The 15,720-nt window shown below is 31.9% G+C and overlaps 1 pseudogene; it reads right to left on the bottom strand.

Moving 5' to 3' along the window:
• Positions 1-7,675: 7,675 nt before the first annotated feature.
• Positions 7,676-11,999, bottom strand: LOC149545848 (disease resistance protein Roq1-like; annotated as a pseudogene).
• Between the last annotated feature and the right edge of the window lie 3,721 nt (positions 12,000-15,720).

Here is a 15,720-nt window from a genome sequence, read left to right as displayed (position 1 = left end):
CATATAACATATTTTTAAAACATTATGGGCTTAGTATAACCTACATATTATATAGCATATTAAAAGCTGATCTTTTTTTGCTTAAGCTTGGTTATGTTGCCCTGTATTTAAATTGATTCATTTCACTATTACAATGTATAATCATCATAAAAGAGAGGAAGGAGAAATGAAAAGGCTTGCATCAATATATGTGTCGTACTCAATTTATCAGGAAAAAATGACAGCGCAAGGATAGTTCATAATTTTTTCATGGGTACTTACCGATCGTCCTATTAAATCCAAACTTTGATTAAAGAGAGAACATACATTGGCATGTCAAGATTTTCATTCGCGTGAAGATAAATAAAAGAAAATACGTTTCCTATCACAAAGTTCTAGTTTTTTTTTCCCTCTTTTTGATACTTGAGGGTGGCTAGGGATCATTTCTTGGTTGTACTCGATCATATATATTTTTAGTACATTGTGCTTGGCATAAGAAATAATCAAGGATATTTTGAACAACATCCCTAAAGTTTACAACACTTTTATAAACATTTTAGTTATTAACTGCAATGCCCATAAACCCAAATAGATCAATCTTATTATTTACTTCATTAATTTGCCCCCCAAAAAATAAGGATACAAACATTGGCTATATATTTATAGATGACATTTTAAATGTTATTTTTGTGTACATGTTTTGTTTTTAATAGATACAAAGTTTAGTATTCCATTTTTGTGTATCTATAGACTACTAGAACTATTCTGGATGCTCCATCCTCAGAAAGCATGAGCAATAGAATGATCTCTAAAGATGTCTCTTCAAACTAAAGAATGATCTTTAGAATGAACAATAGTAAGATGTTCCTTTTCTGCTTGTAAGGCCGAGTAATAATGAGTCATAAAATTGAACAAATTTCTAGTACATAATAGGTTTTGTAGAAACTCAAATTCAAATATTCTAACATCGACATGGTTTCATTGTTTCATCGTCATATTTATGCGAAGGAGTTTTGTAAAAAAAAATTCAAGAGAACTCATGAGCCCTGCCTTTAGCAAGGAATGTTGGATGGAATTAGTTCTCTCTCATATACGAGAAAAATAAATTAATGGACACAATGAGTTAAACGATGCTTCATCCTTGGGGAGAAATATAAATTGCTGATAAAAAAAAGTTAGGTTGAGCATCTTAAATAATAAATGCCTTTACTATAATTAAGTATAGTTATAAATAAACAAATAGATAAATAATTTAAAAAAAATTCAATGTGTAATTTGAATATATATATATATATATATAGGTGTGTGTGTGTGTGTAGATAGATAGATAGATAGATAGATATTATGTGTGTGCATGCGCATGTGCTAGATAAAACATGTTAAGGTAGTGTCAATTTCACTATTTCATAATTGAAGTATGATAGAGTAAGTTAGTATTTTTAATTTTATTGGTATTAAAATTATTTATTGTATCTTATTTTTTTAATGCACGATTGAGTTATTTGATATAAAAGAAAAGTTAGGAACTTGAAGATTAGAGTAATTTTAAATAGACTCAGTCCTATAAATCATGTTCAGTCATAAAAAATGTAATCTATGAGTTATGTGGTAACAAATGCTAATACATGTAAATTTTACAACTAATGGTTTCGGCAAGGTGATGTGACTATAAATGTTGTCCTACTAAATGTTGTCATGATACTAATAGTACAAAAGTGATGGGAAGATTATGGATGGTATAGAGAAGGGACTATGTATGGTGGTCAAGTTGGAGAAATTTGTCAGCTTCATAGCTGGCTCCCAAAACATGTTTGGCCAAAATTTTCTGACTTGAACTATTCTAGTAATGGAGTGTCGATGGCAAGGATGTGACAAATTTTAGATTGACATTCATGAGCTAATAGCCTTATCAACTAGATTAATGATAAATATAATTTAAATTGTAAATATTTTTTTTTTTAATTTCTAAATAATTTTATTCAAAGATTTAATATTTATCTAATAGAGGTTCTCACTATTTACTAAATACTAATATATTAAATGTACTTATAATAAAAGAATGTTATATTTTATAAAGATGGTTATTACATGACATTAATTTGACTAGTAGTGATTCTATGTTGAGATTATAAAATACTTAATTATAATTAATATTATTTGTATACAAAGATAGGTTTGGAATTTTCTTTTGAGTGTGTGGAAGTTTTTTCGTCTTCAAGAGTTTATATATAGATTTTGAGTGCAGATTGGGGTGATTTTGAGTTCATTTCTAGTTCAAGATCGATTGAGAGGACATACAAGGAAGTTAACTAATACTGATGTATTGTTAGGACAAAGACTCCATTAATGAGCAATAAAAGTTATACATAGTTAAAGAATATTTTAGTATGATTTAAAATTGATTGACCATTCATTTAGTCATTTGTTTGGGTGACTAAATATTAGATACCAATTGTTTATTCATTTATTTGATCATTTATTTAGCCACTTATATTAGTCCATCCTTTTGATTTTAGCCAATGACCAAATTAATCATTTATTTAGTCACTTATAAATTACAAAATATTACTAGAATTTGATCACATTTAGTTATGTGACTAAATTTTTTAGTCATGTAGTCATTTATTTGCCAAAATTCTTCTAGTGAAGGGATTCATGAAGATTTGAAACCACTTATTGATGGTCCTATGCAAAGATGTGGAACTTAGACTGTAGAACATATCTCTTTGAAGTCATTCAGCAGGATGATATAAGGTTAGAAAACAAGAGACTACAAACTCTTGAGAAGCATATTGTTCAAAACCATCACAAGGCTTCCAGAATGATAGATCAGTTTTTTCCATTCAATATATTGACTACATTTGTTGAACTTTGCATACTCTTTTCCAAGGTATGTTCAGCAATTGTATATATTTAAATATTTTGTGCCTAGCAAGATATGTTCAATACTTGTGTGCATTTTAATATTGATACTATTGAACCCAATTGTTTTTCTTCCTAAGAATATTAGGGTATAGATGATTGCATATCTATATTGGAAATAACCTAATATATGTGAAATTGATATGTGATGCCTATCTTATTAATATAAATTGAATATAAAATATTTTTCTTTAACCCCAAATTATCTATAATATTTTATATTGAGACTATCTTAATAAGTTAAATTTAATTAGTTATTATCAATTTTACTATACTAAATTTGTACAATTTTCAATGGCACAAAATGGAAGTGCAAAATACACAATCAGCACCTCTAAAATAATAACTAGTAATGCTATGATTTATTTGATCAACATTTTGCAAGGAGGTAGAATGAATGACTACTAATGATATACTTTATTTTGTTAGCAACACTTGCAACGAAAGTGAATACCATTAAATAGTCACAATTTAACTCAGAAGATTGTCTCAAAAAGAATAAACTATCCACCAAAACTATCTACAAACTCAAAAACATAAGTGAACTACACCCAACTTTTCAAAATCAACATAACCCTTGCACCACCTGATTCATGTGCTGGCATGAATGGTGAGCATCTGAACAGTCAATAAGTTTGGTTAATTTAAAAAGGGTTTTTAGGTTTAAAATTATAGTAATGATCCCTAGAAAATTTAATGGCTTAATCTGAGTTTTTTTAGCACAATGTACACAACCATATTGATAAAACCCTTCTCATGTGAACATTTTGAAGTTAGCCATTTTTTCTTGACTTTTCCACTCTAGGACAAGAGTAGTCTTAGCCACACAAAGATAAGCACCACCTAACATGCAACTTTCATAATGTTTACTATTAAATAGACCTTTGGGAAGTTCAATCATATAGAGATATTAGTTAAAAAATATATGCATCAGAAATATAAACTAAGGGGAGGACCACATGTGGTTGCTAAAATTATTTTGGCTACAAGCTGCTACTCCATTTTTTTAGCAAAAAATTGTGAAGTTGGTGGTTTCGTGTAAGCAAAATTTGTGCTTATTTTTTAAGTGTCCTCTTTTAAATCAAAATTTTAAATGAATATCTATTGCAAATTAGATTTGGAAGAAAAAATTTAGACAAGAGGAAAAACATTTATGAAGATATCTATGGTTTTTTGAATTTAAATAGTTGCACTTTTTTCAAAGATTATTTTGAAATTATTAGTGGTTGTTGCTCCACAATAATAAGAAAATATTCCAAACTATCCTTTCATCTCAATTTAAGAATTACATGGGAACATGATGGCTGCCTAAATTTAAATAGAAATTTATCATAATAAGTTTCATGGGAACATGGGATAAACAACAAGTAGAGAAAATGATCTATCAGAGTTAGACCCATGCATTAATTGAGATGCACATGGTGGGGTAGCACACAAATCATTTTCATTGCGCTGATTTAGGTATATGTCACTACAATCACTTTTTCATTTCATAAGTTCTAGGAATCTTAGGTCATGATACATGATAATAAATTGATGGGGGTTAAAGCACAAACTTGTGTCACCCTTTTGTGAAGGAAAAGGCTAACAAAAGTATAACTGTTCACCTTAAATGATATAAAATTGGTATTATTATTTAGAATTTGAAAATGAGGTAAACTAATGAAATGTGTAGAAATTGATCAAGTTTAGCATTATAATTTTTAACAATTATTTGGGTTAAGAATTGATATATTTCCATAATTTTTATAGATAATGTTTTAGTTGCTAAAAAATGTTGAAAATTAGGGGTCTAGTTCCCACCATAGAACTATATGGAAATAAATTTATTTCTCTTTGATCTTAGACTATGTTATAGATAGCATATATATATCTAGAACATTCAAAAATACAAATTGTCTTTAGACTTAAATTTTCACTGTTATAATCAATCAAAGTTCAACTCACCTAAAATTGATAGTTTTTATCTCCCACCACATTTTTCAAAACAAATCTATTCTAACCAGAATAAAAATTATACATTCTAGAAGAGGACTCTCTCCTCTAGAATGTCATATGAGTTTTAAATTTTTTATGATATGGTTTACTATTTTTTTCTTTCTCAAAATTGACATCTTTTCGAGTGTTAAAATACGTGTTTGTAGAATTTTTTAATTATAACATATTATATCTAATTAAAACATGATAAATTGTATATGAGAACATTCTCGACTTTGGTCTCTATAAAATGGTGTTTATAAGTTATTAAAAATATATCATAAAAAGTAGTAAGAGTTATTGAAATGTCAATTTTTAGAAATAATTATATTTCTTTAGTAATTGGATACAAACTATTATAAACATGAAGTTAATAAACATTTCCAATTGGAAAAGTGTGATACAATGTATAACTTAGCTAGAATAAATTTCTCTATATCATATCTTTGAAAAAAATTAATTTTTAGATAGAAATACTAAAATTCAGTTGTTCTGATTAGTCAGCCTAAAAGATGACACAACTTTGTACTTTTACCCATGGATATGCCACTAACAAATAATATCAAAATTACAATGGGCCAAAGTCGAAAATTACATTCATACATAGCATAGAAAAGTTTCTTCTACTACTTGGCATGAAAGGAAATGGTGAACTGCAAATGCCAAGTCATGGTAACATCAAGTAGCTAGACCTTCGAAAAATGTAACTTTGGTTCCTTGCAACCACGAAGTGCCTATGAATTCCCCAACATTTTTGTCAAAATATTGGAACAGATATTTGAATAAAGAAAAACTGAAGACAATGCAAAAATAGTGGTAGCCAATCAATTTAAAAACTAAAAATTTCAATTTAATAAAAAAATTTATATTACATGATTCCCAAAGAACAATAAAATGTTGGGAATGCTATGTAACTAATGTCTGCCTCTGTCACCTAATGTTGGGATTCACCCCCACTCTCAGTCACCTAGCCTATTCTACATTTCCAACAAGACATACATATGATTTTTTTTGTTGTTGAGTGTAAGGAAAATTATTTACTTGATCTTCAAAAGGAAAAAAATAAAATAAAATTACGACATAGGCCAACTCCTAGAAATATTTATTTCAATTGTAAATTATTTGGTGTAGAATCACCTAAGTAGAAAGGAATACTAGGAGGTTACAAGAGGATAGAATTTGTATTATGAATTTTATAGTGTTTTCAATGTATTAGGAGTCTATTTGAATCATAAGTAAGGCTACGTGAAGCCATTTGTATGACATTGCGAATATTGTCTTGTTAAGGTCCTAATTTGGTCAAGAAGGTCAGAATATGAAAGAATGACTAATTAATGGTAAAATGGATGTAAAATAGCTATTAAAATTTATTTTAGGGTAATTGAATGTCCATGCAAATATTTATTAAGTTTGGAGTTAAATTTTCAAATTTGTCACATTGACATAAAAAAATTGTAATGCAAAATTGCACGAAATGCATAAAACATTGTAAAAGGTGCAATTATGTTGTAAAGGGTAGGGTTATTGGTTCAAAGGGTGGTTGGGAAGTTATAAAGTACCCCAACTAGTATAAAATCATTGTATGTGTGTTCCAAACAATGAATGGAAAGAGGAAGATCATTTTGAATCAATCAACGTCTTCAAAATGTGTTGTTTTGATTGGTGTTAACTATATTTATGTTAAGTCTAGGTTGTGTATGGACCAGTACAGCGTAGAAATATCATACAATGTGTTTATTGTTTAAATTAAGATGAATAAGCTTCATTTTAGTTTTTTTTGGAATGATTATGTGGACAAATGAATAAATTATGAGTATTTTGGTGAAAGTGATTGTTTGTAGATTTGAGAATCCCATCATATTGAAGGGTTTAATATGGAAGTATTTGGACAAGTTTGAGAACCTAAATGGATTCATTGGAAAGATATGTGAATCCACTTTTATTCCCTTTTGGTTTGAGTCAATTGTATGCAGATTTGGGAAAGCTGTGGACAGTTTAGCAAAAAGAAGTTTGTCTATACCTCCAATGGAGTTGCAGACAATGATTTGTTCTCTCATAATGATTTATAAATTGAAATAATTAATGGATTAGATATTATGAAACTATATTCGTATATGGTTACAACTTGATAAATTCATTTTGTGTAATTTGAAATTGTCTTGGGAAAGATATTGGATGCACTAGGCAATGCCACAAGTTTTGTTTCTCATTTATGATAGTAAAACTGGGCCTTGGTGCAAAGACTATAACTTGAAAATGATTTATTTAGATTGGGCTCAATTAAATGGATATGATTTATATTTATTCTTAATTTCAATCAATATTAACTAATTTTAATTGACCCTGTGTAGACTACAATTGGAACATAATATGACGAAACAAGCTCTCTTATTTTGGATACACAATACCAAGTAGTGTGGAAGTTTACTATTCATATTCCATTTCTAGATAATTGCATCACTAGTTGTCCATTGTGAAGTATTTCCTATTTATCACAAGTTATGGTTTTATACAATTAATTCTAGGTAAATTGTCTTCTCACAAAGATGAGCCATTATAATAGAAAGTTGTATGACTCCCATCTCATAAAGGGTCCATAATATTTGTCGAAAAGCCTAAGGTAGTTGAGGATTGAATTGAAAATCTAAGTTAACCACTCAACTAGTGGCCTCCTACATATTCTATTTTTCTTAGACGAAGGACCAATGTTCCAAAATTTATTTAGGACTTTATACCCAATGCTATTTATACCTAGACAAGATCTTACTAATAAAAATCCTTCCATACTTTCACAAAGCTATAGTTGGATTTTTGTCTCGCTTCGTTTAATTAGTTCAGGTAATGAAAGAATGGGCTCCACGACATAGCTAACGCTACCTTGTATAAATATTTCTCCCGGCCTTCCCTGCAAATAGTAATTTTTGCGAGTAATTAACATGAACATTTATATAAATTCAAAAAACTCTGAATTTGTGAAAGTTTTCATTACCTTGATATTTATAGATTGAATACAAGACTTGAGAGCTGATATGGTGTCACATACAAACTCGACTGCTTCCAATCCTTGCACTTTCTCCAAACTTTGTATAACAGACTCCTTCCAGCGAGTCTGTCGAAGACATAGATGCTTCAATGAATTGCAGTGTTGCAGGCCTTCTATTTTCTTAACTTTGGGGCATTCTATCAGTCTAAACTATTCTAGCAAAGCCAAATTAGCAAAGCTTGATAGCTCTTCAAACTGCAGACAATATTGTATTAGCAGCTTCTCAAGACGTACGAGACCACTAAGACAGTTGATGTTCTTCAGCACTTCGCAATGGTATATTGACCGCGTTTGCTAGGTCACTGGCAGTCTCTCTATCTCGATTAAATGGTGATTTTTAGGAAACTTGTCTTTTTGAACGATGCTATTGTCCCCGACCTCCAAATTTTGGAGGTTGGGCCAACAGTCACTGGAAATTGATATCACGGAGACTAGTTTGCAGTCTTCTTCCTCAGTACCAAATTCCATTGTACTTTTAGAACTTACAATTTTAATCTTTTTCAACGAGGGAAGTCGAACAAGAGAAGTCTGCAAGCCTTTCATCACCCGGCTCTCAATTTTGAGCGATTGTAAATTTAGATGCTCCAGGTGTATCAGCCTCTTGAATGAAGCTGGCAAAGTTCTCAATTGCTTGCACAGTCCCAGATTTATGTGCTTCAATTTGTTTAAATTCTCAAAACCCTCAGGCAATGAGGATAACATTTCACAACCTGATAAATCCAGATATCCCAGGTGTATCAGCTGCCCGAAAGAGTCCGGCGACATGCTCAACTGGCTGCACCAAATTAGACTTATGCGCTTCAATCTATTTAAATTACCAAAACCAATAGGTAGCGAGGACAAACCATTAGTAGTTGAGGAGAATAGAATCTCTAGATCTTCCAAATATGTCAACTGCTTGAAAGAATCTGGTGAACTGCTCAACTGCTCGCAAAACATTAGACTTAAATACTTCAATCTTACTAAATTCCCAAAGCCATTAGGCAGTGAGGAGAGCGTCTCACATCTGGATAATCGCAGATGTTTCATCTTTATCAGCTGCTGGAAAGAATCTGGCAAAGTGCTCAACTATGGGCAAGACAGCATTAAATACTTCAAATCTTTTAAATTGCCAAAACCAACTGGCAGTGAAGATAACTTTGGACAGTATAAATATAAATACTTCAGCGAATGCAGGCCACAGAACTCTTCTGGCAAACTGCTACCACTAAAACAAAGGGAAAGCATTTTAAGATTTTGAAGACGTCCTATTGAGGTTGGAAGCCATTGCAATTTGAAAGAGAAACATACGAAAAGCTTTCTCAATTGCAGAGGAGGCTGCACGCAAACATCATTATACTCAATTCAGTTCATTATTCTACTGAATTCAATTGAGAAAAATATAAACTATCAAAAAGATGTTATATAAAAACCACGGATTGAAACTACTTACATCCACATTGACCTGCCACAACTCCTCCAAGTCATTAGCATCATCAAGCTCTAAAACACTTAATGTCTTAATGGAAGCCAAGATGGAAGATTTATTAATGAACCGGTATGCCAGCGAAGCCAAACAAGATGCTCGGATAAATATGCAAACTCTTTCGTGAACTCATTGCTTTGCACATGAAGTATATTTAGTTTTCTTGAGGTTCGCATTAGCTGATGAGCGTACTCTTTGAAGGCCACAAAAGTAGCTGGTGGTTGTATCCCTCTAATTTGTATTTCTTTCTGAATGAAAAATACCAGAATACAAGCTATTTCAGTCAACTCTGCCGCAAGCAGAGGCAGACAAAACAACAAACTATTATTTTTATGATTTCACTAAGAAATAATTAAAGGGGAGCCAGTAATACATTTACGTGGAAATGCAGTATATTATCAATCTGCTGTGGACGCCAAAGCCGATATGATGAGTGCTCACTTGCCATCTCTCTTCCCATGTCGCTCAGATGATCGTGCATCTGTATCTTCTTCTCATTGAAGGTGTTATGTTTCTCGGAAAGCGGCTCCACAAGACACTTATTTACAAGTGTTTGTAAACCGTGCAGGCCACTCCAACCCGATCCATCCCACAGTGCTATAGCTGTGCTTTTGCATTCGCTGATGACAAAACAAGCTGCATCCAAGAACATCTCTCTATCTTCTTTATCTAGAGCATCATAGTTAACCTGTAGCCTTTTTGTGATGTCGCTAGGCAATATTCTTGAGATTTTATCTAATTGGGATTCCCAGTAAGCAATGGAATCCTCACCATGTAGCTGTCCCCCTAATACCTGCAGAGATAAAGGCAGACCATCGCAAACCTGGACGAATTTGTCAACCAGAGAGTCAAATCTGGTGGGTGGAGAAGACTTCTGGAAAGCATGCCTGCATAATAAATTCTTCGCTACTGAGCTCTCAAGTCTTGGCACTTCGTAAATGCTTGAGATACCGATCGATTTAAGAACATCCCTTTTCAGGGACGTCACAATTACCATACTTTCGGATCCGAGGTTGTGTTTATTTTGCAAAAGAGCATACAACTGATCGATGTGATCCACGTCATCCAAAACAATGAGGGCCCGAACAGAGCTCAAACGATTTGTGAGTACCACTTTGCCTACGTCGACACGGTCTAATGACAAATTTTCAACGCCAAGGTCTGTAACAACCTTTTTCTGCTTCTCAGGCAGAGCATTTCTGGATGCCGCATCCCGCACGTCGAGAACAAAACCGCATTTCTGAAATGAGCGAAAGTTTCTATTGAAGAGCTCTTTGGCCAAAGTGGATTTCCCAATGCCCACCCATGCCCACGATCCCCATGAGTTTTTCACTGTCTTCTTCACTTGTGACTAATTCGACGAAGCCTTGTACTAGTTCATCCAAACCAAGTGGATATTCGGCTACATGTATGGGATCTATTTTTATTAATCCCAATGCTCTATTCACAATGTTCTTCAAAACTTCGGCCTCGTCCCTAAATATTATGGGCGAAAAATAAAAATCAAAACGAAATACACAACACAAATTAAGTAGAATCTAAAAACAGGTAAAGAATAGAGAGTATAATACAGCACACAAAAAAATAATTATTTCCACGCACTAATTAAAATTACATTACAATCATTTAAAACGAATATATTGCGTGTTCTCCAAGCTACAAACTCCTCCTACGCAGACATTCACTCTATCATAAAACATGCGAACTGATACAATTTTTTCAGTTCCTCTTGCATGAGTAGATAAATATTAAATAATATATATAATACAAAAAATTATCAGTTCCTCATGCATCACTTTTCTCAACATATATGGAATACAAAACTTGACTATCGAGGAGAAAGAGAATCAATACATACTTATTATTGTTAACCTGTAAGCCGGAAAGGGATGAAATTTTGTGTAGTGCCGCTTTCCACAGATCGAGCCTTTCCTTGGTGTATCCACCTTTCTTTGCATGTTGTGAGAATGCATCGGCATATATTACTTTTCCTTGATCAATATATCTGAGATCAAAGGGATCAACATGATAGAAAATGGGAACGATTGTAGCAGGGGCTCTGATTTTGAGCATCTAAGCAAGCTCATCCAGACACCATGAGGATTGGGCATAGTTGGGAGAGAAAATGGCAATGTGAAGAGAAGCACTGTTCATTGCTCCTTGTATTTCTCTCTGTATCACATCGCCGGGCCGAATTGCACGTACATCGAGGAAAGGGCCGAATCCCTTGCTATCAAGGGTTTCATTAATTTTTTTGGCGAATGTGTATTTCGTATCGCTTCTGCGATCGTTAATGAAAATCTGCCAGAGCTCCGTGGACGCAGACTCGGAGAATGGTGGGAACTGGTCAAATATGTTTTGGCAATCAGCCTCATGTAGCGTTTGCCGGTTGAGTTCAATAGCTCGCATAAACCTGCGGAATGGAATGAGGCAGATCTGTACCAAGATGTTTGGAATGGACAAACACCATTCCTACAACAATTTAGGGATCTCCATTAAAAAGTTCCCGTTTTGCCTGGGCCTTGAAGAAGGTTCAGGCTGCTCAAAAGCGTCTTCCAGTTCAGGCTGTTCAATAGTGTCTTCGAGCTCAGGCTGCTCAGAATTGGAAGCCATTTCAAAGGATCCAAATTATCCTTAATACAGAGAAGAGACAGAACCACTGTCGCAAATAGAGGGAAAGAACGCTATGCGAGAAGAAAATAAAGATTTGGAGAAGAAGAAGAGCGAAAACATAGAAAACGGCCTGTCCAAAACCGGCGTGAGTTCATACAACTTTTTACAAAGAAGCGTCTCCGTTGCAGACGCCTACCTATGGATGCGGCCATGTTTGCGTAGATTGCACCATACATAAAATAGCATAACTATAATTGCAACAAACGTACATATATAAATAGCCTAAATTAATAGATGGTAACATGGATGACAATGGATGACCATGCAAGCGCTCTGGGGTACCGGCTATCTAATTGATTATTTTTAATGTATCATGCACATTTTAGGCATCGTGGCATACATAGGCATTATGGCTGTAACAAGTGATGGAAGTGGAAGTAAAACATCTATGAGAACCATGCACTATCCTATCTTGCAACTGTGAGGCAATTTAGGAAAAAATACCTGATTTAGAGAAAACAGTTTCCCATACCATATAGAGAAAAATACCTCATATAGGGAAATATTTAATATTCACCCCCAAAATCAATCAAAAAGATTTAAATACAAATTGATATAACATATATTCAGTAATCTTGAACTTTCAGAGTTCATCATGGAATTTTTTTATTTTTATTTTTTAAATTTGCAAGTGAAAAATCATACTCATAATCTTCTAAATGAAGCATAACCAAATCTTAGAAATATTTTGTAGTCTAAGAGTCTTGCAGAATTACTATTGTAATTGCTTGATACTTGGACAACATGACATGTTGGACGTAATCTTATGATTCTATTATGAGAAATTGGTGTTCTATGGATCTGAATATTTGTGTTATTGTTATATTATGATATTAGGATTAGGGGATTCTCCTAACTTTTATAGCATCAGTTTTACTTCTAAATGTTATTTAAAAATTAAAATGTTGTAAAGATAGACAAAGTTTAACAAAGATAGATCTAAAATTTATATATAATACATCTTCACTAATCCATAAAATAACAAATATAAAATTAATTAAAAATAATATTATTTATTTCAAATTTTTCTAAACTAACATACAAATTTTCTTTATGTTATTATTACTTATTGCAATTGCTCTCATATATTTCTATTTTATCTTTTCAATGAATTATAAGTATATCAAATATGATTTAAAAACTTCAATCGCTGATTGCTAATAAGTAAGCCAAAATACATAATAATAAACAAGCATTCACTTAATTGAAAATTAAAGTCAATTGAAAATGTCTCAAGTAAATAGAAAAGCGCGGTTTGGAGACACGTGGTGGATGGAAATGAAGCAACACTACTAAGTACAAAATATCTGTCTATTCTTCAAATGTACCTTCTTTGTTGATCTCGTCAAGGTTAATAATGAGAGTGACAATAAAACTCTTACTTTTCTTTTCTCCTTTTCTTCTTTATAATCAAATTTTCATCTATGATCTATCCCGTTTGAGATTATGTAAATGCAATAGTGATTCAATTTACTCTAATGACAATACATATTTTGCTAATCTCAACTAATTTTTGTCCAATATTTTTGCAAATGCATTTGTGAATTCTGGGTTTAACACCAATTCTTTTGGTCAAATTTCTGTGCCAGACAAAACCATGACATCCATCAGACCATCATGTGAAAGTGTGATTACAAATACATCTTGAAGAATTCTCACTATATCTTCAATTACTTCTATATCTTCTAGAATTCTCACTATCATTTTCTAGCACGGGTGGATTAGTTCATGTTAAAGTTGTCAATAATCTTTAAGATGAGTTAAGTGTAGGGCAAAATAAAAGAAGAAATAAATTAATGAACAAAAAAGAGAGGAAAAATAGGAACATATAAGAAGATACAACAAAAACATGAAGCACACCATGATGGTTACGAATTCAATTTCATTATAACTTTCCACAAATAGCACAAAAGTAGTGTGTGTTCTAGAAGCTTGCTTTACTATAACCTTAATGTAAACTTTTCAAACATGTAACATGTTCACACACCAAGTTATAAACATATAACATCTTCTATTTTCTACCAAACTCAAATTCATATTCTATTTTCCCCAAACAAGAGGGACTATAGAGCTAGGGGAGACAACCAAGTAGCTGCCCAAGCTAACTTCGAGCAACTAAGACTTCTAATCCATATGTTAAAATTTGTCTATTTTTTTCAATGAACTGCCATTGGTGAGTGAAGAGCTTAAATCTAACCCTTTAGATTTTCCACATTTACGAAGCTCACTATAGAACTTGTGGAGTGTGAGGTGGTCTAAAAGTGTCATTTTCAAATGTTCAACCATAACCCATTATGTTCATACCCATATGAGCACTCACCAAAAATATAGTACTTTTTGTGCACATGAACCAATCAAGCTAAAAAATGGTTGAAACTATTAGTACTTGTGTGATTACTATTAGTACATATGCTATCATTTTTCAAACTTTTGTGAACAATAATTGAGAGAATCTATAACAAGAGCTCCAGGAGAGTTTAAGTCCCCATCTTATGTTATAAGTGAAATATATTACAATTTTTTAATAGTATAAAGTATTAAATATATGTGCAAGGAGGAGATTTTTTTAAGATAAATTGTTCTATATCAAGTAATTTTGAGAAAATTAACGTAACAATGATGAATTAATTTAATATAGCAATGTTAAAAATATAATGTGAATTGATTAATAAGTGAATTGATAATTTGATTTTGATAATGTAATGATGAAAAATTCAAAAAATTAATAATAGCTATAAATATGATTTGTGAAGAAAATAAATTTATATTTGCATTCAGATGTTACTTTTAATTTTGAACTAAAAATAAAATTATAAAAGCAATTAAGTTGTGAGTTTTGAAAAACTTCCTCTAATTTTGACTCATTTATTGCAAATAATTTAATTACTGTTTATTTGAATTTATTTTAATTATAATTATTTTTAACTTTTACTTAATCTGAAGTTTTTTATTGGCTGAGTTGAATTTTGCAAAAGATTTTATTATTTTTTCAATTGAAAAAATAACAATTATAGAATTTCTAAAAAAATTTGAAAAGTTTTTTTTGAAGAGTATCGAATATACCGTTTGCTGTTCAAACGTTCCCATGTATGAACATACGAATCTTCAAATACCATGGTTTTCCCAAAGCTATAATGGAGCTAAAGATTGTTTCCCTTTGTACCCAAGATACGAGGAAATCGACATTTTAATCACAAAGTTAAATAGTTGTACATTTAGATCATGTTGATGAGTAAGTTAAAATAAAATAACTAGCCACAAAGACCTTTAAATGCTTGGCATTTATGCAATAAATCATAGCTTACTCTGACGTCCTGTCCCATTGCATTGAAAGCCAGGTACCCTTGGTAGATAGAGAAGACAAATTAAATAATTTATTTTATCATTTTTAATTAGCCACATTGAGTGTGAAATCTTCAATTGGCTTGTCGAGTATGACGGCAATTCGACGCAAAATCCAATATTAAGATCTTCAACAAGATGTGTCTTTAAATTTATTCTTCAATGTTGTGGATTGATTACGATTTGACAACTGAGGAGATGACATAAATAGCTGGTAAGGTACTTGGAATTAATCTCCAATAAATCAACTACATTAATAATCGAACCTGCTGCCATCGAATTACAATCTTGTCAGCTCTATCTACGGATGTTGATTTTT

Source organism: Cupressus sempervirens, chromosome 7 (assembly GCF_028749045.1).
Source record: "Cupressus sempervirens isolate cs-2001-9-10 chromosome 7, ASM2874904v1, whole genome shotgun sequence".
NCBI lineage: Eukaryota > Viridiplantae > Streptophyta > Pinopsida > Cupressales > Cupressaceae > Cupressus > Cupressus sempervirens.
The sequence above is the reverse complement of the archived record's forward strand: the minus strand, read 5'-3'. Positions and strand labels throughout refer to the sequence as shown.